The 23,142-nt window shown below is 36.7% G+C and overlaps 1 pseudogene; it reads left to right on the top strand.

Moving 5' to 3' along the window:
• Window positions 1-703: 703 nt before the first annotated feature.
• LOC127419373 (probable tubulin polyglutamylase TTLL9) lies at window positions 704-20,903 on the top strand (annotated as a pseudogene).
• The last annotated feature ends 2,239 nt before the right edge of the window (window positions 20,904-23,142 follow it).

Below are 23,142 nucleotides of genomic sequence, written 5' to 3'. Positions count from 1 at the left end.
CATTGGGAAAGTTATGACTTTTCCTGGCGGGCCGCTAGCAGGCCGATGCACATTGTGATATAAAAATTAAACATATTATATTATTGCTATAAAATATTTGTCATTTTGAAAATAAAAAACAACCCCCATTCCTGAATGTTTCACGTACCCATCTTTGTCATTGGATCAAAGAGGATAGAAAAAAAACATTGTGCCATAGGGACTCAATAGTAGCAGTTGTGTGTCATATAAGTGGAAATACTTCAAACCATGCAACGCAGACTTTTCTGTCTTTACTGAAATTAATGAAGTTGAAAAAAATATTTTGAATGAAGCAAATCATGAACTTTTGTATTTACTAATAAACACCTATTTACCATAACCTATTTACACCTATAAACAACAAACACCTATTTACCATCCAGCTGCATGTAGATAAGCACGAGAGTAAATTAGGTTGTGTGTTGTGTATTATAACAATTTGTGTCGTCAATTACATCAGTTTGTGTCATAGTGCATGAATCAAACTGTTCTATTTACATGCAATGTAGCTGTTGAAACCCATATATAAGTCAATAATAATAATAATAATAGATATACTGTATATTTATGGTAAAACCTATGTTCAATGGGCTGAAAGAATCCTGAAATTCCCTGGAAAATGTTGTCTCCCAATCAGACCCTGGAGGGACTTGATTTTATTTGTTTACATTGTGAAAATTGGATGTCACCAGAATGGAGAATCCTGGTGGTTGAAAGGGAAGTGCTGGTGACATGGCGCTATGTGAGTGTTGGTCGCTTAGAGGTGAGATCCGCTTCACTTTGCTACAATTATCCTTTAATCAATATTAACTGGTGAGAACTGAAAAAGTTTCGATTGTTAAGCTGTACTGGGAGTGCAAGATGTTGAAAAATTTAAAATCGATGGCCTGTGGGGACATTAAAAGGCAAAAGTGGGGACAACAAATGTTAAAGACAGAAGTCAATGTTTATGCTGAAACCAACTGGTCCTCTGTGGCCATGGCATGGCAGTCCTTAGGGGGTGCATCATACATTAAAAAGATCAAAGCACAGGAATTTATAGAATTGGAAAAGAGTATTAAAATTGCTGAAACAGAGCTGAAGCATTGAATGACATCCAATGGTCTTAGAGAGTTGACTCAGCTAAAATATAGGTACAACACTATTCTGTCACAGAAGGTTGAGTTTTGGTTATTCATGGCAAGACAGACATACTTTGAGTCAGATGTCAAGGCAGGGAAACTCTTGCCACATACGCTCTGGACCTCAGACTGGGGCGAAGGTTCATCTTTCAATAGGACAGTGACCCTAAGCACACAGCCAAGATAACAAAGGAGTGGCTCTGGGACAACTCTGTGAATGTCCTTGAGTGGCCCAGCCAGAGCCCAGACTTGAACCCGATTGAACATCTCTGGAGAGATCTGAAAATGGCTGTGCACCGACGCTCCCCATCCAATCTGATGGAGCTTGAGAGGTCCTGCAAAGAAGAATGGGAGAAACTGCCCAAAAATAGGTGTGCCAAGCTTGTAGCATCATACTCAAAAAGACTTGAGGCTGTAATCGGTGCCAAAGGTGCTTCAACAAAGTATTGAGCAAAGGCTGTGAATACTTTGTGATGGTTTTTTTTGTTTGTTTTTGTTTTTTATTTTTGAAATCTTTGCAAATGTATTAAACAAACTTCTTTCACGTTGTCATTATGGGGTATTGTTTGTAGAATTTTGAGGAAAATAATGAATTTAATCCATTTTGGAATAAGGCTGTAACATAACAAAATGTGGAAAAAGTGAAGCGCAGTGAATATTTTCCGGATGCACTGTACATTATTTGAAAGCGAAGAGCACAAGATCTATAGCTGACGAGTCAGCTGTCATCACTGCCGCTATCGCCAAGAGATCCTTATGGATTTAAAAACCAGAGATATAAACAGGAAAGGAGGGATGATTTTCATTTCAAGTAAATTGGTAAGTGCTTTTTGCATTGTTATAGAAACATCAGAAGTTTTCTAAGTGTAAATTAGGCTGACCTGAGCATTCAGTGTCGGTTCAAGTTTTGAAAAGTAACCGTATATCCTTACAAAACTAAAATTATTGCAAGCAACATTTAAATTGCAAATATTATTAGATAGCTTTTTCCTAGTATTAGGCCTCTTTGGTTTTGGCTTTCGTACATGGACATGTTATAAAATGTAAATTGGTATTATAAGTTGGCTGCGTCGTAATGTGTAATGTTTAACGTGGTAAAAGAAATGAAAGTACTGTACTGCTGGTTAAACACTATCCGCATGTTTTATTAACTGCACCACACTGAACACAGCCAACACTCAGTAGTTCAACACTATATGTAGTTGGCAGGTAGAATTCACATTAATATGACACAGTGTCCCCTATAGGCTTGGAGTAGTATTGCAACCTAGGAATGATAGCACAGAACACAAAATCATGTATGATGTCCATAGGCATAGGGTGTCTTATTAATTGTGAAACTGTGGTTTCTTATGGCATGAATCGCACTGAAGGCCTAGACTTAAAATGCATGGGCGCCACTGCCCAAATGAATGTAAAAGTTATCGTCCAATTTCACTGATTCAGTTAGATGAAAAAAATATTGTCTAAAATTCTGGCTAATCGATTAAACAGAGTTATTACATCTCTTATACATATAGATCAAGTGGTGTTTATTCGTGGTGGTAATTCTTCTGATAATATTAGATGTTTTATAAATATTATGTGGTCAGTAGCGAATGATCAGACCCCTGATCTCTGCCATCTCACTTGATGCTGATAGGGTGGAATAGGACAATTTTTTTTTAAGATTTTGGAAATTTACGGTTTGGAAACACTTTTATTGGGTAGATTAAGTTACTTTATAAACAACTGCTAGCGGCACTGCAAACTAATGGATTAATTTCTCTCTTGGTAAGGGAACCCGGCAAGACTGTCCTCTCTCCCTTTTATTGTTCTGTCTTGCCCTGGAACCATTAGCAGCCATAATAAGAATGGAGGATGATATTCCTGGTATTGTAGCAGAAGGTGTGGTGCATAAACTTCTGCTCTATGCAGATGATATATTATTATTTGTCTCCGACCCTAAAAGATCTATGCCTAGCCTCCATACAATTATTAATTTCCTCTCCAAATTTCTCCAGTTTAAGATTCTGCATTGTTTCTACTGGACTCCCTCTAGATTGTTTAGGCTTGGTTTAAAAGACACACCAATCTGCTGGCGATGTCAGTTGGAGGATGGAGACATAGCCCATGCTCTGTGGTTCTGCACTGAGATTCAAGAATTCTGGGTCCAGAATTTTAGCTGCGAGGCTCTAGACACTCAAATTTCATTCTGCCCTAGACTATGTATATTGCGTGATTTATTTGATGTGTGTAACTCAGGCTTTGACCACAGGGATATTTGTTGAGGGTCAGGGTGGGGTTGGGGATTGGGAGGGGGAAAGGGAATAATGGGGGTTAAAAGTTGATTCTGTGCATATATGTTTTGGTTTCAAATCAAATCACATTTATTGTCACACAGCCATATACACAAGTGCAATAGTGTGTGAAATTCTTGGGTGCAGTTCCGAGCACCATAGCAGTCGTGACAGTGATGAGACATATACCAATCTGCAATAAACATCAAATTTACACAACACAATTTAAAATCGAATATACACATAATTACACACAACACAATATACAATGTACATTATACAATACACACAATATAGAATACACATTATACAATTAAAAAAATAGTATATATAAAATGTACAGTATGTTGTATTTTGCTGTATTTACATTCAGGCTGTCGGTTGATAGTCAGTTGCCAGTGTGTTGTTAAGAGAGAATATAATTTATGACAATCCAGTGTGAGATAATAAGATTAATAAAGTGCAGTGCTGATGTATTTTGATCGTGAGAGATTAAGAGATCAGAAGTCTGATTGCTTGGGAGAAGAAGCTCTCATGAAGTCGGCTGGTGCGGGTCCTGATGTTGCGATACCGCCTGCCTGATGGTAGCAGTGAGAACAGCCCATGGCTCGGGTGACTGGAGTCTCTGATGATCTTCTGAGCTTTTTTCACACACCGCCTGGTGTATATGTCCTGGAGGGAGGGAAGCTCACTTCCGATGATGTGTCTGGCAGTTCGCACCACCCTTTGCAGGGTTTTGCGGTTGTGGGCAGTGCTATTGCCGTACCAGGCGGAGATGCAGCCAGTCAGGATGCTCTCTACAGTGCTGGTGTAGAACTGTGTGAGGATGTGGCGGTTCATTCCAAACTTCCTCAGCCATCTCAAGAAGAAGAGGCGCTGATGAGCCTTCTTCACAATGGCCTTAGTGTGGATGGACCATGTGAGTTCTTCAGTGATGTGGACACCCAGGAACTTGAAGCTGCTGACTCTCTCCACTGGTGCTCCATTGATGGTGATGGGGCTGTGTTCTCTTTCTCTTCTCCTGAAGTCCACCACAAGCTCTTTGTCTTACTGACATTGAGAGAGAGGTTGTGCTCCTGACACCAGCGTGTCAGAGTGAGCACCTCCTCTCTGTAGGCTGTTTCATCATTGTCAGTGATCAGACCTACCACCGTTGTATCATCAGCAAACTTAATGATGGCATTGGAGCTATGTGTTGCCACACTGTCATGTGTGTACAGGGAGTACAGGAGTGGGCTAAGAACACAGCCCTGTGGGGCTCCAGTGTTGAGGGTCAGTGATGAGGAGATGTTACTGCCCATTCTAACTACCTGGCGTCTGCTTGACAGGAAGTCCAGGATCCAGCTGTTTAAGCCCAGAGCCCGGAGTTTCTCATCAAGCTTGGAGGGCACTATGGTGTTGAATGCTGAGCTGTAGTCTACAAACAGCATTCTCACATAAGTGTTGCTTTTTTCCAGGTGGGAGAGAGCAGTGTGTATTGTAGATGCAATGGCATCATCAGTGGAGCAGTTGTTGCGGTAAGCAAACTGCAATGGGTCCAGTGATGGAGGCAGCACAGAGCAGATGTAATCTCTGATTAGTCTCTCAAAGCATTTGCTGATGATGGGGGGTCAGAGCAACAGGATGTCAGTCATTTAAGCAAGTGATTTTGGATTGCTTTGGTACAGGCACAATGGTGGACGTTTTAAAGCATGTGGGGACCACAGTCAAGGAGAGGGAAAGGTTGAAAATGTCCGTAAAAACACCAGCCAGTTGGTTCGTGCACGCTCTGATGACGCGGCCCGGAATGCCGTCTGGACCCGCGGAATTTATGGATATTCACCCATCGGAAGGATCGGGTTACATCCGCTACAGAGACGGAGAGTGAACTAACCTCTGTAGGTTCGGCCGCGAGAGCTCTCTCTGTGAGCGCTGTGTTATTTCCCAGCGGAGTTTTTATTCCCTTTAAAGTCCTTGAATAAAAACTCTACAGGGATATTTGTTGAGGGTCAGGGTGGGGTTGGGGATTGGGAGGGGGAAAGGGAATAATGGGGGTTAAAAGTTGATTCTGTGTATATATGTTTTGGTTTGTTCTGTTTCATTTGTGAGAATCAATAAAAAAGTGTTAATCGGAAAGGGAAGTGCTGATACGCATTTAAATTTCAAAACAAAATTCCATCATAAACTATGTAATTTTTAACTAAATTAAAATAATACAACTTTTTTTTTCAAATGTTATTTTGTTAAAGATTTAATTTGATGGAAAAAAATATTGTAATTTGTGAGTACGTGGGTGGGTTTAGGTGGTTTTCAAGGACATTTTAGGTTACAAACTGTAGGATATTATGCTATAAATGTGGTTTATGAGGACACTTCTAGTGTCCCCATAGTTCAAATCACTTTAAAAACATACTAAACGATATTTTATTGAAAAATGAAAAAATACAGAAAGTTTTTTGTGAGGGTTAGGTTTAGGGGTAGGATTAGGGTTAGGGGATAGAACCTATAGTTTGTACAGTATAAAAATAATTATGTCTATGAAGAGTCCTCATAAGGATAGCCGCACCAGTGTGTGTGTGTGTGTGTGTGTGTGTGTGTGTGTGTGTGTGTGTGTGTGTGTGTGTGTGTGCAGGTTTAACATATTTTTCACTTATTTTTGACATAAGGAGTTTATGGTTCACACTGAACATTTAAATGTTTTAAAATGTATAAATAAGTATGCAAAAAAATAAGTTACGTATACAATTAATAAACATTCATACATTTAAATCAAGGTAATCAAATAAATGTACATAAATATTCACTTAAAAAAAATATTTTTAAGATTAACAGTGCATTTCAAGATTTACGCGTTCAAACTGCTTAACAAATTTCCATCAAATTGAATCATAGATATTTAAGTTTTTTCTCATTTAATTTTGTTAAAGAGCACACAATTTAATTAGAAATTTGTAATGAAATTTAAATTATCCTCCCTGCATAGTGTGCTTATAAAAAAGGGTTAATATGTCTGAATGCATCGTGAATATATGCCCATTGTACAAATGTGCTTTGAGTTGTCCCTATAAGGCTGAGTAGCCTGACAGGAACAACTCTGGGCACCTTTTTCACATTGCGTGAAAATATTCAAATTCCGGGATATTTTGCATCCCAGAATGGAATTTAATTTTTCCAGGATGGACAACCAAAAACCCGGACAATCCTGGAAACTATATAACTCCTATATAACTCCTTTTTCACTATAAATCTTGACAGCAGTCTCCTTGGTGATCATGATTTCAAGCTTGTGTAATCGAGCTTGAAATCATGATCATGCTTAGAGATTGCAATGGCAAGATGTACAGTGAAAAAGGAGTTACATTTTGGTCTGTTCTCACCCAAAACCAACTGGATCGCTTCAGAAGACATTGATTAAACTACTGAAGTCAAATAGGTTACTTTAATGTTGCCTTTATCTGCTTTTTGAAGCAGCAGCTGTGTGATCAGTCTGTAAAAATAAGAGGGATTGGTGGCAGGTAAAAAAATGAATGTCATTTCAGAAGTGGAGCAAGTTACTACATTTGATTTTATATATCTATATCTATATATCTATATCTATCTATCTATCTATATATATATATATATATATATATATATATCTATATATAAAATATATATATATTATAATGTGAACTGATGCATTGTTCACAATTAGACTGGGAATGTTGATTGAGAAAGTAATGGTCCATTTTCTCAAGATAATGTTTTAATTTTTTTGGCCAGTTTGGTCCTCCCATTTTGTGAGTCACTCCAAACAGGACCATCTGCTAACCTTTAAATTTTAATGAACAATCCATATCCAAGTCATGTTTGCTTGTGATGTCTTCAATTGCCAGATACATCCATCAATTGATTGCCAGATTCATCTTTTATGTACAGTTCAGCTGTGCAGTATTCTTTGGTATTGGAAAAACAAATAGTTTGTATACTGTTATATAATGAAATTCAAGTTTAATGTTTACACTCATAAGACCTATTCAGAGGTTCTTCTTTATCAGTTTGTTCAGATCAGGCCTTTATTAAGTTGGCAAATGTTTGGAAAGTTGTCTGAGGAGTTTGGTTGGCTACAAATGTCAAGCGAGGACCTTTCCAACGACCAAGGCAGACAGTCCAATTGTATGTAGTTGGTTAGAAAGTTTTGGCCATTCAGTTGGATCACTGTAGTGCCTTGAAGGCAGAAGAGAACTAAGAGAAACTGAACATTTCGACACAGAATAACTGCCTTAAGAAAAGAGGTGAAGGGGGGGAAGCACAACAAAACCCCTCTTCTCTTTTCTAAGACTGATAAGACCATTTGCTGAAGAAACTTCCCCATGGTTGCAATGGGAATTTCAGAACAAATACATTCTGTTGTTCTTTAATATAACCAACATTCTACACTTAAAATTATTATACTAATCATGAGGCATGTTTCTGGCTTACCATCTCACATATATAAGCTTAATTTATGAACATTTGACATGGACTTTGGACTTTTCTTATTTTACTACTATCCAAATATCCAAATAGAATTTTACCAAAGATTGACAAATGCATCTTATGCAGCTGATAACCCTGACAAGTATGTTTCTCATAACATGTAATATATTATCCATGTTTAACACTAACAAACTAATTAGTAGGAAGTTTTATCATGCATTATAACTGAATTATAACTGTAATTTAATAAGAAAGTACAAGTGTTTGGTATGTGATTGATTGTCTCTTAAATTCCAGAATGATGGTGTGAAGTATATTCAGGTCATTTGCAGTTATAATTTTCTTATGAAATTCATGATTAAAATGTTCACTTTTTGAGCAGGAAACTGACAAACTTGAGAAAAAAAGGCCATAAATTAATTATTTTGATGGGAGGACACTTTGACCACTGGTCCTCTGAAAGCCACCTCTGATTGGCTTAGAGCCTCTTTGGGGTGTGAACAAACTGAAGGGGTTAAAAGACCAGCCTGGACAACCCCTCTCTCTTCTCTGCTCTACGGCCTTCACACAATTCGACCTCTGTCCTGGGAAGTCCTGAGTTCTCTCTTGAGGGAGTCCTCACCTCCAGGGCTCTGCTTCGTCATTCCATCACTCATCCATCGAACCAAACAAAGGCCTCCTAGAACTGAACCAAGCCAAAGGACTTCAAAGAACTCCACACGCCATACAACGCATGCAACGCAAGTACATTCCTCCAGACTTTCGCTGAAATCTGGTGCTTTCTTTAATATAATTTGAGTTACCCGATCTCAAATCGCGGTGCACTAAATTAAGTTCTCAGGGTTTGTTCAAGGCTAGGTCTATAGACTCCATAAAGTAAATTTTTTCTGTTACAGATAATTTTCCATTCATCTTCTGTCAAAGCTCACTTACTAACCTGTGTTTGTTTGTTTGTCTATGTGTTAGTTTAGTTGTTTGTTAGTTTAGTTGTTTGTTTTAGATAAGTTAATAAAGACTTGTAAATATTCAAAGAGAAGTTGACTGTGTATTTGATTAAATTATATCGGTCTCTTGAGATCTGTCAATCCTAAACTACATGATCATAAACAGTATTTCAATCTATTTGTGATATTATTTTCAATGGTCATGAAAGTAGTATTTCCGTAAGAATTAATCTCATCGCTGGCCGAAAACTTTGATTGGATGTAGACATTGATTCTTTTAATATTCCACCAAATCAATCATTAATTCCCTTAATTAACTAAATTTCCTGCATATAAATTATTAGCAGATACAAAGAGCCTGTTGTATTACATATTTAACCTTTTCATGAGTAGGGTCTAAATTCCCCTGCAGTGCCCCCAAGAGTGAGTTAATTCCGCATGTGACACTGCACAGCTGGTAAAGGTGGGCAGAGTTTAGATGAGTATTTATTTATTTATTTCTTGTTATTTAAAAAATATACTGTAGTAAACATCTGAACAAATGCAACAATTGCCTATGTACTGTTTGACTTCTCATACATTTTGTGTGTGTGTGTGTTTGTGTGTGAGACAAGCACTAATGTAAACAGGTGGCTGCGTGATAATCGCGCTCGGCATGTGTTCACTTGAGTATACGAGTTTTAAACTGTTATTGTGATGCTTGTGTGATAGTTTGGCTGTCTGTTTCAGAAAACAAATGTATTATATGCCGGAAAAGACTGTTTGAGTTGCTGTTTGTGTGAATGAAAACCGCATCTGCACCTAATCAGCAGACGTGGCTGCATGCATGGGAAGATTGCGTTTAGATATGATGGGTGCGCATATACAAGATGTGAACTGTTATCATGTTACTTTGGTGACAATTAGGCTGTTACATAAAATAAACATATTATGTGCTTGAAAAGACTCTTTGAGTAGCTGTTTGTATGATGAATGACAACCGCTACTAATGCAAACAATGCATGCATCAGAGGAAGATCGCATTTGATGTATTGACTGTGCGTATAAGAACTGTAAACAGTTTATCGTGGTACATTGGAGACAAGTTGGATGTATGTGTATAAAATAATCATATTCTGTGCTTCAGAAGACTGTATGAGTAACTGTTTGAGTGAATATAAATTACAGACACTTGACCAGCATAGCTTGTGTTGGCATGAAAGCCGATTTGAATCTGGTAGCTTGTAACGTAACTGGCTGTTGCAGAAACACATATGTGTGACATTACTCTGTGGGGCCCAGTTATTGCCCAGGTATATATGAATGGGTTAATAGTGGAGAATTTTAACCAGATTTCTAATCTGCTTAGGTATCATTTATCTCGCATAAATTTCCCTACATTATTTTGGTGATCGAACACGGCCAAGATTCTTAAACTATTTTTGTACATATAAAATCCTACAACACACATACCCAAGTCTGGAGCAATGACCTAGCATTTGATCAAACTGAAAAATCAATCATGGTCCTTCATGGTAGCTTTTGGGGTCTGATTCAATGTGCCTAAGTGGAAATTATTTCTTTCCAAGTCCTGGAACAGATGTGAGGTTATTCTCGTTTTCTGCACATTTTCCTTGACCAGAGCATCAATACCGCAACCTCAAACCTGGAAAGGACAGCATAACTCAGCATCTCTGAGTTGTTATATAAAGACTGCACGGCATATACTGGAGATAACACTACCGTCCCACTCAGACACAATTACATCCACACCAACATTCCTCTCAGAATCCAGCAATACTTAGGGAAGATCTTCACTGAGGACACTGGCCCACCGCCAAAGAACAGGGATGTTTCTCACCAGATATTTTGTATTATGTGCTGCGCTCTTAAAGGTTGGCAGATCTGTTTTACAGATAACTGACCATATGGAAAATGCATTTTTATGTAAAAGTGACTTGAACTTACAGTTAAATAGCACAGTATTATTCAATTATCTGCCTACAATTGTAAAAAATGTCCTACCTTGAAGATATGCACACCATGTGTCCACCAAGGTCATTCTTCAATCTCTGTTTTTGACCTAAAACACTAAGCCAGTCATAGGACTTATTACATTTAGAAAGATTTGTTATCTATGCTATATTATAAAATAAAGACTTCCTCAAATAATGCAATTTTTACATGATGAAATTTTAAAATAAATAAATAAATAACATTTAAATTTTTGTCTTATTTCCGGTAAAAATATCTCAACATCCTTAAAAATTGAGAGGCAAAATGAAATAAGTCATCAAGTCTTGTTTTCAGAGAAATCTAACAAAATGTACTTTCAGCTAAATTATTTGGCAATGGGGTGATAAAAAAAAAATTGGTTTCCCTTTAATTCAACACTCTCAAAATTGTGTTTTTTAGCATAATATGAGGTAAAGAATCACAATTCTTAATACCAGGGTTGTTAGATTTTTTTTGCTGATTTGAAATATGTTTTTTGATTGTATTCTTGACCAGCCGTTTTTGAGATTTTGGTCTTTCTCCATTCAAGTAGATATGAGCTGCACTGGCATGACTGGAAATAGCCTCCCAAGAGGGTTCCAAAGATGGCCGATAGTGAACGGATTTGTTAGAAAGACTTTGATAATACTCAGTAAGAAAAATATTTTTTTGCAGTGCAGAAGACATCAAGATGTATTGTGACTTAGTTAGTTCACCCAAAAGTGTAAATTCTCTCATCATTTACTCACCCTCATGCCATCCCAGATGTGTATGATTTTTAGAAGAATATTTCAGATCTGTTGGTTCATACAATGCAAATGAATGGCAACCAGAACTTTGACACTCCAAATATACATAAACACAGCATAAAAGTAATCCATAAGACTCCAATGTTTCAATCCATATCTTCTGAAGCGATATGATGGGTGTGGAAACAAATCAATATTTAAGTCCGTTTTTACCATAAATTGTCCTCCCTGCCCAGTATGTAGCGATATGCATGAAGAATTCAAATCACCAAAAACAAAAGAACAAGAATGTAAAATTGAAAGTGTAGAGTAATAGTAAAAAAGGACTTTAATATTGATCTGTTTCTCACCCACACCTATCATATTGCTTCAGAAGACATGGATTTAATCACTGGAGTCTTATGGATTACTTCTGTGCTGATTTTATGTGCTTTTTGGAGATTCAAAGTTCTGGTCACCATTCACTTGCATTGTATGGACCAACAGAGCTGAAATATTCTTCTAAAAATCTTCATTTAAGTTCAGCAGAAGAAAGAAAGTTATACACATCTGGGATGGCATGAGGGTGAGTAAGCGATGAGAACATTTTTGGGTGAACTATTCCTTTAACAAAGGTAAGGGCAGGGAGAGCTGGGTGTTATTTTCCATGTGTTATCAATGCCCTGCATAATAATAATAATAATAATGGACACACACACGCACACAAAAAGTGCTGTCAGATTTCGTAAGATTAAATTAAAACGCATATGTGTGTCAAGTTACATACTTGGTTGAAGGTGCACGCTTTGTTTTCCTAGGGATCCGTTAATTTAGATCATGCTGCCACCTAGTGTATGTTATAGGTCTACACATGGAAATCTTTCTATCAGTTGTAACCACTGATGATTGTAACATTGGCAAGCCTTTGTTAAATGGTAAAGTTCAATCAAAAGATCACTGTTACCCAATCTGCTTCCGTTTGTTGTTCTTTCATCATGCAATCAATTAACAGAAAGCCTGTCCTTGAACGGCACGCCGCTCAGTTGCGTCACAACGGAATGCGACGAAGTGATTGGTCAGCTCGGTGGTTGCTATGACAACACACTGACAACTGCTCACGTTCCTGTGTTAATGGACAAGTTTTAATATGTCCAAGAACAAGGGAAGACGGTTACTGTGACATCTAAAATAAACATATATTATTGAATTGCGTGACATTATGTTCTGTTGGTGAAATAAATGGTCGCCTGCTGAAATATGTCTTTTGCTAACAAGTGTTTTAAAGTTTGCATTGTATCTCAATCATGTGTTGCTTTAAAAGTTTGCAGTAACAAGCATATTATATTCAGCAGACAGCTGGACATAAAGGCGCCCACAGTTATCAAAGGAGAAAGGAGGGGTAAATCGGTTAGCTAACTCTTTAGAGTGAAATTGAAATGATGCGCTCACCCCATGAAATTAATGTCTCTCATCTATTTCCATAACCTGAGGCCTATCCGTTTGCATTTACATTTTTAGAGAACAATGTGTCTTTGTGTATATACTGTATGTTTACATATATCTAAGTACAAACTGCACTTTTAAAGTGATAGTTCAACCAAAAATGAAAATTCTCTCATCATTTACTCACCCTCATGCCATCCCAGATGTGTATGACTTTCTTTATTCTGCAGAACTCAAATGAAGATTTTTAGAAGAATATTTCAGATCTGTTGGTCCATACAATGCAAGTGAATAGTGACCAGAACTTTGAATCTCCAAAAAAGACATTAAGGCAGCATAAAAGTAATCCATAAGACTCCAGTGATTTAATGCATGTCTTCAGAAGCGATATGATAGGTGTGGGTGAGAAACAGATCAATATTTAAATCCTTTTTTATTATAAATCTCCACTTTCACCAGCCCTCCTAAGCGCTCTCATCTCTCTTAAGAATTCTTTTGTTTTTAGTGATTCACGTTCTTCATGTACATCACCATCTACTGGGCAGGGAGGAGAATTTATAGTAAAAAAGGGCTTAATATTGATATTATATTGATCTGTTTCTCACCCACATATCACACCCATATCATATCGCTTCTGAAGACAAATATTTAACCACTGGAGTCGTATGGATTACTTTTATGCTGCCTTTATGTGATTTTCTGGTCACCATTCACTTGCATTGTATGGACCTACAGAGCTGAAATATTCTTCTTTGTGTTCAGTAAAAGAAAGTAAGTCATACACATCTGTGATGGCGTGGGGTGAGTGAATGATGAGAGAATTTTAATTTTTGGGTGAACTACGTCTTTAAGGTTTCTCTGAGCTGATAATGATAATAATAATGAAAAAGAAATTGTGTTTTGTGCAGTGGCCTCAAAAAGTATGAGCACACTTAAAATGTATAAATGTCAGCGTATTACATAACAAAATATGAACCAAGTGGCTTTGATTTTAGAAAAGATAAAAGATGCACACGTTTGATAATACTGAAGAGAAACTGTTCACAATTATTACAAATGGACTTGGATCCTTTCTGGTTGTCAAACTTTAGTGGGACTTCACCTGAGGTTACTCACCTGTATGAACATGAGGGGAACTGACTTCATAACGAAAGTACTTTGTTTGATATTTTTAAGGGATTTTTAAGCGTGGCTTAAGTGTCCAAATACTTTTTGGGGCTACAGTATGTCTTTCTGAATACAAGGAATTTAAAAATGCAGTTCATTTTCATCTCAGGGAGGGAAGAAGCTGTATTCGGTACAAATGTGGCTTGACCAACACCATACAAGATGTCCTTAACCAGAGACCAGGCTGAGTTGAGATGAAAGAGTGAGTGCTGTATTCTTCCTGTATCTGTTTACATATCCCGTGTGTCACCCTTGACTTATGCATTTGTTTGTTTTCCATAAATGCAGTAATGGTGAATGAGACTTTAACTGGTGTGATGTTAGGTGGCTGAGAGAGAACTTTGACCACTCATACATGGAGGAACATGTGCGAATATGTCACTTTCGCAACCACTATGAGTATGAGGTCAGTGTAACTATATCAAGAATACTGTAGATCTGTGCAAATAATGATGGACATTGACTGAAATGCAGAATATACTTGATCACAAACGAGTGAAATAAACTGAAGTGATTCTGATTTTATTTATTATTATTTAAAGGAATATTCTGGGTTCAATACAAGTTAAATTGAATCAATGGCATTTGGGGCATAATGTTGATTACCAAAAAATATTATTTTGACTCGTCCCTACAAAAATTGAGATCATAGTGAGACACTTACAATGGAAGTGAATGTGGACAATTTTTGGAGGGTTTAAAGGCAGAAATGTGAAGCTTATAATTTTTAAAAGCGCTTCCATTAATTCTTCTGTTAAAACTCATGTATTATTTGAGCTGTAAAGTTGTTTAAATCATTTTTAATGATTTAAAATTTTTTTAAGTCCTTTTTGGGTTTTAGAGGTTACGGTGTTCCTTCATTAAGGCAACGAAGTTGTAAAAATAACTTTACACTGAAAAGGGTAGTAAGTGATTTTATAACAATAACATCATGTTAACATGCATATTGTTTATGTCTTGTGACTGTACGTTAAAATAAAGAGTATTTTAACATTTACAGATTGGCCCCATTGACCTTCATTGTAAGTGCCTCACCGTAACCCAGACTTTCGCTTTTGTTAAAAAAAAAAAAAAAGAAAAGAAAAAGAGGGAAAAGTTGAAATTGTATTGAACCCAAAACATTCCTTAAATTAACAATTACTCAAAAGTAGAAAAAGTTGTTGTGCTGTATTTTTCAGCTAACCTGTAAGAACCTGATGGTGAAGAACTTGAAGAGGTATCGGAAAACTCTAGGGCAGGAGGCAGGTCTGACCCTGCACTCTGACCCCAGCCTAGCTGGGATATGTGAAAAAGAAGAATTTCACTGTATTTGTGCAAATGTATAATGTGTGATAAATAAAGAAAATTATAATTATAATTATTATAGGTCGTTTCGAGGCAGCCAAATGTGACTTTTTTCCACGTACATTCGTGCTGCCCAGTGAATATCACCTCTTTGTGGAAGATTTCAAAAGAAGCCCAGGCAGCACTTGGATCATGAAGCTGGTGAGTGTCAGGACACATCCAAGTATTATTTCAACACATACAGTATCAGGTCATAAACATGACATCCATTGTTATCTTCTAAAAACAGGTGGCACGATCACAAGGGTAAGGCATTTTTCTCCTTCAAAAACTCAGAGATATTATTGATTGGAGAAAGGTAAAACAAATTTGTCTTGTTGAGTCTTGAAGCTCTTTAAAGTCTTGTGCATGTGTTTCATAAAAACAGTTTGGTGTCTGAATCTACCACCGTACCAACACAAAAAAGTAAGAGATAGTTCATGTTGTAGCTAAGACTCATGCTGCTGATGCTGTTGTTGTTTAGGATGGGAGCCGTTCCGAAGAACAAAAAGATGAGGCTCAAGTTGAGAGCTATGTTGCTCAGCGTTACATTGAGAACCCCTACCTCATTGCTGGTACACCCAATACTTTTAGCTCTGGTCCTTTTCTTTGTCATTTGATTTAGCCCAACATTTATGATCACTGCTGATTCATAAATTATATTATTATTATTATATTATGTCTCTCTTAACAACTGACTATCAACCGACAGCCTGAATGTCAATACAGTACAATACTGTACATTATATATATATATATATATATATATATATATATATATATATATATATATATACTTTTTTATATATATATATATATATATATATATATATATATATATATATATATATTTTAATTTTTAATTTTTATTGAATAATGTGTATCTATATAGTAAAAAACAAAAACAGCGTATTGTATACTGTACAGTGTATGTTATTATTTGTATATTGTTGAGTGTAATTATGTGTATATCAGATGTTTAAATTGTGTTGTGTTAATTTGATGTTATTGTAAATTGGTACTGTCTCATCACTGTCATGACTGCTGTGTTGATCGGAACTGCACCCAAGAATTTCACACACCATTGCACTTGTGTATATGGCTGTGTGACAATAAAGTGATTTGATTTTTGATTTGATTTTTTGATTGTGCAGTATGCTTTCCCTCTATCACCAGGAAGAAAATTTAACCTGGGAGTTTATGTTCCTATAACGTCAGTAAGTAAGCTATTTTGTATATGCTCCTGAGTGATTTTTTTAAAGAGATAGTTCACCAAAATATGAAAAGAGTGTTGTTCAAAATAAATGATTTTTCTTTTTTTATGGAACACAACAAATTATTTAGCAGAACGTCCTGGCTACTCTGTTCCATTCAGTGATTTGTTTTAAAATGTAAGTCAATGGAGCCAATCCATAAATGTTAAAATACTCACTGTTTCAAAAGTATAGCCACAAGACATAAAGGATATGCATGTAAACATGATTTTAGTGTGATAAAATCACTTACAAACCTTTACTGTGTAAAATTATACCCAATTTTACAACTTTGTTGCCATGACGATGTAACAACAACAAACTCTAAAATGATTGAAAAAAATAAAAATTTAAACAACTTTACAGCTCAAATAATACATGAGTTTTAACAGAAGAATTAATGGAAGTACTTTTATGAAATTATAAGATTCACATTTCTGCCTTTAAACCCTCCAAAAATTGTCCACATTCACTTCCATTGTAAGTGCCTCACTGTAACCCAGATTTTTGCTTTTTTTTGTTTTTAAAGAAAATGAGGGACGAATCGAAATAAATGTTTGTAGTAATCAACATTATGCCACAAATGTTGTCGATTGACTTTAACTTGTATTGAACCAGGTATATTCCTTTAACATAAACCAAGATGTATTGATTTTTAGTTCATGTTTACTATGGTGTTAATGAATACAACCTTATTGCAGGTGTTACCGATAAAAGTTATGTATGCGCACTTTTTAAGCAGCCATGATTCTGGAATTTCTTTCTTTTTTTTTTTTTTTTTGCATTAATTTGGTCCATGGGCATTTAAAGAATTTTTCAAGAGATCTAGGCCAAACTAACCAACTCCTAAATGAATCACAACATATGATCGAAGTATCAGACATACTTAAAGTACAAGTTAATCCCATTCAGAATGACATAATCGAATCAGCAACAATGATACAATATTAATAAACTATGCATGTAAATGTGATGTACGTTTTGTATTTTTTTACTATTATTAAAATATATACAAATACATAACTTGTTTAAGTAGGGAGAACTACTCAATTACATTGTCAATGCTCTGTCCCTACCAAAAAATGAATGGTATTGTTTTACTTGAGGAGACTTACTGTTGCGCTCTGCTGTTCATGTAAATTCCAAGTGAATTTATCAGTTACATTGGAATATCTTATTGATAAAACAGATTTAACAGTACTTACAATATAATTTTTTTGTCATCCAGTTGTCTTATTGAGGTGAATGCTTCGCCCTCCCTGACAGCCAGCAGTCAGGAGGATTATGACATGAAATGCTGGAGGACACCCTGCATGTTGTAGACATGGAGGTCCAGTATGGTTTGACGAAATTATATGAAATTACACACAAGACAGTGGAGGCCTCTCTGTGTTGACACTGTTGTCAAAAACACTGTATTGCACTTAGTCTGACAGGCAAGGAGAAGCGGATCGGAGGATTTGACCTAATGTGGAATGATGGCCTTGTCTACACATATTGGCCTCGAAGCTCTGGGTAGTTCCTGCCTCAGAGCAAATACACACCTCGGTCAGTGTCTGATATTGATAATTGTACTTTTTGGGGCCAAAGAACAGTGCTCTTTGGCCCTGTTGGATGGCACCCATTTCAATAAGAAATATATTCATAAACAGGACTATTCAGAATATAAATTGTAGCAGCATTTACTATCCTCTTTTACAATGTAAAAATGCTATGTGTTATTTGGATTTACACAGAATGTGTAAATGACAGACAGAAACAACTTCAGCAGCTTCTAAAGCCTTTCCCAGGACAGAAGAGAACATGACAACATGAAAATGGCATCAAAGCAATGTGACAAACTATGTATGAGAATCCCACAAATACCCAAATAACATACACCATGAGGATCCAGATGAGTGTAAACATCAGTATTTAAATACTCAGTAGCCTATTTGTGGCAGTTACTATTTTAATGTTACATTATCTTTCCTTGTATTTACTGTTTTACATTGAGATACCAGTTTACTGAGAATAAAATAATGACTTATAAAAAGTAAATAACAATAAATACTGTAGGAGCATCTAATGATGTAATGAAAACTGTTTATTTTGTATCTCATAAAATTAGCTGCATTTAACCACCAAAAAAAAAGAAAAAAACTCAGCAAAATAAAACAAATCGAAAAAATATAATATATATATATATATTTATTTATTTATTTTTATTATTATTTTTTTTTTACAATGATTTTACCCAGATAAGGAAACTTTACAGTACCTAACTTCCAAAATGGAATGATGCTACAAACATCAAATGGAAATGCAGTACCACATATGCTCAACCATCCAACTTTCAAGTCATATTCAAGTGCCATACATGACAACGATTATGTATAAATCTACAAAACTAATACCACCATTGTTGTAAAAACAAAGAAACATGCTATATTTAGAGACATGATGGTCACTGAAATTACTTGAAAGGCCCTTGATAAATAAGTATACCAACATCAATCTTGACAAAAATACCTTATAAAGTTTATAGATCAGGTCCATCCCTAATTCAAACCACACCACAAAAACACTAATGTAATGTGACCTTAAGCAATCCAAGCATTACAATTCCACCATTTCCAACTCATGGCAAGCATAATACATTCAAAAATGTTCAAAAACATTTATTGCACAAAACATTATATCCTTATTTCAACACAGTCCAACATAATAAGCCATTATAATAAATAGATAAATTATTTAATAAATAACAAGAAAAGAAGTCCATGTAAATAGCACATTATTAAAATACAGTGCATCCAGAAAGTATTCATAGCGCTTCACTTTTTCCACATTTTGTTGTTACAGCCTTATTCCAAAATGGATTAAATTCATTATTTTCCTAAAAATTCTACAAACAATACCCCATAATGACAATGTGAAAGAAGTTTGTTTGAAATCTTTGCAAATGTATTAAAAAAAAGTACATAAGTATTCACAGCCTTTGCCATGACACTCAAAATTTAGCTCAGGTGCATCCTGTTTCCACTGATCATCCTTGAGATGTTTCTAAACTTGATTGGAGTCCACCTGTGGTAAATTCAGTTGATTGGACATGATTTGGAAAGGCACACACCTGTCTATATAAGGTCCCACAGTTAACAGTGCATGTCAGAGCACAAACCAAGCCATGAAGTCCAAGGAATTGTCTGTAGACCTCCGAGACAGGACTGTATCGAGGCACAGATCTGGGGAAGGGTACAGAAAACTTTCTGCAGCATTGAAGGTCCCAATGAGCAAAGTGGCCTCCATCATCCATAAATGGAAGAAGTTTGGAACCACCAGGACTCTTCCTAGAGCTGGCCGCTTGGCCAAACTGAGCGATCGGGGGAGAAGGGCCTTAGTCAGGGAGGTGACCAAGAACCCGATGGTCACTCTGACAGAGCTCCAGCGTTTCTCTGTGGAGGGAGGAGAAACTTCCAGAAGAACAACCATCATTGCAGCACTCCACCAATCAGGCCTGTATGGTAGAGTGGCCAGACGGAAGCCACTCCTCAGTAAAAGGCACATGACAGCCCGCCTGGAGTTTGCCAAAAGGCACCTGAAGAACTCTCAGACCATGAGAAACAAAATTCTCTGGTCTGATGAAACAAAGATTGATCTCTTTGGCCTGAATGGCAAGTGTCATGTCTGGAGGAAACCAGGCACCGCTCATCACCTGGCCAATACCATCCCTACAGTGAAGCATGGTGGTGGCAGCATCATGTTGTGGGGATGTTTTTCAGCGGCAGGAACTGGGAGACTAGTCAGCATCGAGGGAAAGATGAATGCAGCAATGTACAGAGACATCCTTGATGAAAACCTGCTCCAGAGCGCTCTGGACCTCAGACAGGGGTGAAGGTTTATCTTCCAACAGGACAACGACCCTAAGCACACAGCCAAGATAACAAAGGAGTGGCTCCGGGACAACTCTGTGAATGTCCTTGTGTGGCCCAGCCAGAGCCCAGACTTGAACCCGATTGAACATCTCTGGAAAGATCTGAAAATGGCTGTGCACCGACGCTCCCCATCCAACCTGATGGAGCTTGAGAGGTCCTGCAAAGAAGAATGGGAAAAACTGCCCAAAAATAGGTGTGCCAAGCTTGTAGCATCATACTCAAAAAGACTTGAGGCTGTAATTGGTGCTTCAACAAAGTACTGAGCAAAGGCTGTGAATACTTATGTACATGTGATTTTTTTTAATTTTTTTTTTTTTTTTTTATAAATTTGCAAAGATTTCAAAAACTTTTCACGTTGTCATTATGGGGTATTGTTTGTAGAATTTTTAGGAAAAGAATGAATTTAATCCATTTTGGAATAAGGCTGTAACATAACAAAATGTGGAAAAAGTGAAGTGCTGTGAATACATTCTGGATGCACTGTACACATAGCCATTACAAACATTCATTATTCATCTTACATATATACATTCTTTGACAAATAGTGCTTACTAGTCAAATTCTTAGCCATACCTCCAAGTCAGAGATATGTACATGCACACTGGATTTAAGTACATCCTAAACGTAACTTTATAGAGGACTTATGTGTACCTTTTTAAAAAATAACCTGCTTGAATGTAACTTAAATTCAGTGGCCCCAAAATATATTTGGACACTTAAGCCAAAGTATGAATGTCATTGCAATAGATAACAAAGTATCAAACCAAAGTGGCATCTGCAAATGGATACTAGACCTTTTTTCAAAACTACAGTAACTTCACATTTCCAGCCGTTTCAGCAATGACTTTTAACCAACTGGTCTCAAGGTGATTTTTAGTGGACGTATGAAGTAAGTTCCACTGATGTTCACACAGGTGTCCTAGCACAGTAACCTCAAGTATAGTATTGAAATACTTACAGGTGCAGAATGTAAGATTCAGAAACCTTGTTATTAATGACACCCTTGGCCATTAAGTGAATTGCAGCCAGCTACCTGTTGCTCGTGCTCGTGCACACACTCCATAGGGATGCGAGCGAGCATCCTCCAAAACAATGACGTAACGTACAAAGAGAATGAACGTGATTCACCGGCATCATGCTGACAGATGAGGTAGCATAATTAAAATTACACAGTTATGATTGTTTTACTACAAACTTTGAGACTAAACTAAAATTACTTATCAGCTAACATATCATACTGATACACACATACAGTTACATATTACCAAACTATACCAGACAGTTTACTTTTGCACTGTTATGTTGCACTATTGTATGTTTTGTATGTCATATGTCGTACTACGAATAAGAAACCAGCATATTTGCTTAAATTTATCCTGTATACCTGACTTTTAGTATAAAGAGAAGATTGTATAAATTATTTGAAAATTACGAAGCAAGGTAGCTTGCAATTCGTCAGCGTTTGCAGGCAAGATCAAGTTAGCTAAAATTACACTGATCAATCCTTATGGCAGTATATTTCACATGCTTTGCAGTTATGTAAGCTTACCTGTCAAAACCGAACAAAGGCCCCTCCTGGAATCAAATGCCCTGCCGATGTTCACTCTAGTTTTCCTTCATTTTTTGTGATGTGAATTGCTGGATTCCATCTCTAAGATAACGTTACCTAGTGTTGCAGTTTGTTGTGGCTGTTGAATAGCAGAAGAGAAGCTATTACTGTCTGAGGCAAGGCTCTCGGGAGCGCGCATAAACGTCACATCCTTTGGATTTTCCCGGCAAAACCGACCCACTCCCTTCGCATGAAAATCAGTCTACAGGCTTTAATAGGCAACCTAGGAAGTCCGGGAAGGGCTCATTTTTTAAGTTGCGTTACAAGCCGTTCACACATTGGCAAAAAAAGGCGAATATTACATGAAAATTGTTACATACTGCACCTTTAAAGGAGCAATATGTAACATTGACACCAAGCATTTAATATGGGTACTGCAGTCCAAATTCAAAATATTGGATAGAGTTGTCCCCCCCGCCCCCTCCTCCCCAGATTCAAAGCTCACGTGGGTTGCCAGGTTGAGGACATGCAACAGTTACACTATAAGTAGATCAGCTAATGTATACGTTTGCAAATTATAAAGCAGTTCATGTGGATTTTTTATAACTCTGTCAATGTTACCTAGAAGTATTGCTGGCTTCCATGCAATGCAGCTGCAGCGCGCTGTTTGCCCACCAACTTGTTTCAAATCTGGCAACCCGGGCGTCCAAATACTATTGGGAAATGGGCAGTGGGCGGGATCACACAGGCCAAAATACAAACAGAAATTCCAGCCCGGAACAGACATTTCAAAGTAGAATATACTGGCTGTAACACTGTATTCAGAGAAGCCAGTATTTCAACTTAGCATGTTTCCTAAATCTCTGATAGCATATTATGATAATTGTATGCTTTAGTACAGTAAATATATTACATATTACATCTTTAAGTCTTAATTTTTAACAGTTTATCTATTGTTTTATTATTTAAAACCTAACTTCTTATGGTTT

Source organism: Myxocyprinus asiaticus, chromosome 28 (assembly GCF_019703515.2).
Source record: "Myxocyprinus asiaticus isolate MX2 ecotype Aquarium Trade chromosome 28, UBuf_Myxa_2, whole genome shotgun sequence".
NCBI classification, from domain to species: Eukaryota; Metazoa; Chordata; class Actinopteri; order Cypriniformes; family Catostomidae; genus Myxocyprinus; species Myxocyprinus asiaticus.
This window is presented reverse-complemented; position numbering and strand designations above follow the sequence as displayed.